Source organism: Dipodomys ordii, unplaced genomic scaffold (genome assembly GCF_000151885.1).
Source record: "Dipodomys ordii isolate 6190 unplaced genomic scaffold, Dord_2.0 Scaffold44, whole genome shotgun sequence".
NCBI lineage: Eukaryota > Metazoa > Chordata > Mammalia > Rodentia > Heteromyidae > Dipodomys > Dipodomys ordii.
In genome coordinates, this window is record NW_012267260.1 from 921,968 (window position 1) to 922,787 (window position 820).

The 820-nt window shown below is 62.4% G+C and overlaps 1 protein-coding gene across 3 annotated transcripts in view; it reads right to left on the reverse strand.

Moving 5' to 3' along the window:
• Prim2 (primase, DNA, polypeptide 2 (58kDa)) overlaps positions 1–820 on the reverse strand; it is a 106,113-nt gene that overhangs the window by 1,201 nt on the left and 104,092 nt on the right. The window lies entirely within an intron of this gene.

An 820-nucleotide genomic window follows, 5' to 3' on the forward strand; every position in this document is an offset into this window, starting at 1 on the left:
CCTCCTCCCGCCTCGCTCTAAGGCCAGCCCTGTCTGCCCTCTGGACATCTGGGCATGTTATTTGGTTAGAAATGTCATTTTCAGCTCTCACCAAACTAATTTTAGAGAGGATCACATAAATCACTAAGTACAGGGAGCCCCATCTGGGGCAAAAATAGACTTGGTGGACAGCTATCTGCATTTTCGATTCTGCAGCCGCCCAGGGCCGCCCAGCACTCCCAGCACCCCCCAGGGCCGCCCAGCACCCTCCAGCACCCCCCAGCACCCCCCCGGGCCACCCAGCACCCTCCAGCACCCCCCAGCACCCCCCAGGGCCACCCAGCACCCTCCAGCACCCCCCAGCACCCCCCGGGCCACCCAGCACCCTCCAGCACCCCCCAGCGCCCCCCAGGGCCGCCCAGCACCCCCCAGCACCCCCCAGGGCCGCCCAGCACTCCCAGCACCCCCCAGGGCCGCCCAGCACCCTCCAGCGCCCGTCTGGGAGCTCTCACTCATCCAGCACCCGTCTGGGAGCTCTCATTCATTCAGGCCCCCCAGCGCACCCAGCGCCCGTCTGGGAGCTCTCACTCATCCAGGCCTTCCTGGCAACGCAGGCAGCATTCTTCTCACTTCTCACACGGACAAAATGAAGTAGAGATGTTTTCAGTTGCCTGCTCAAGGTCAATTCTAGCAGCAGAACTAGAAACAACCCCGTTAGTCCCTCTGCTGTTCTGCTCTGAGTTTTCAAGGAAAGCTGGAGTACAAAGCAGAAAGCAGGAGCCACGGCATCTGAGCCGAAGCTGGAGAGCTGGCGGCAGATGCCGAAGTGGGAGAGCAGCCG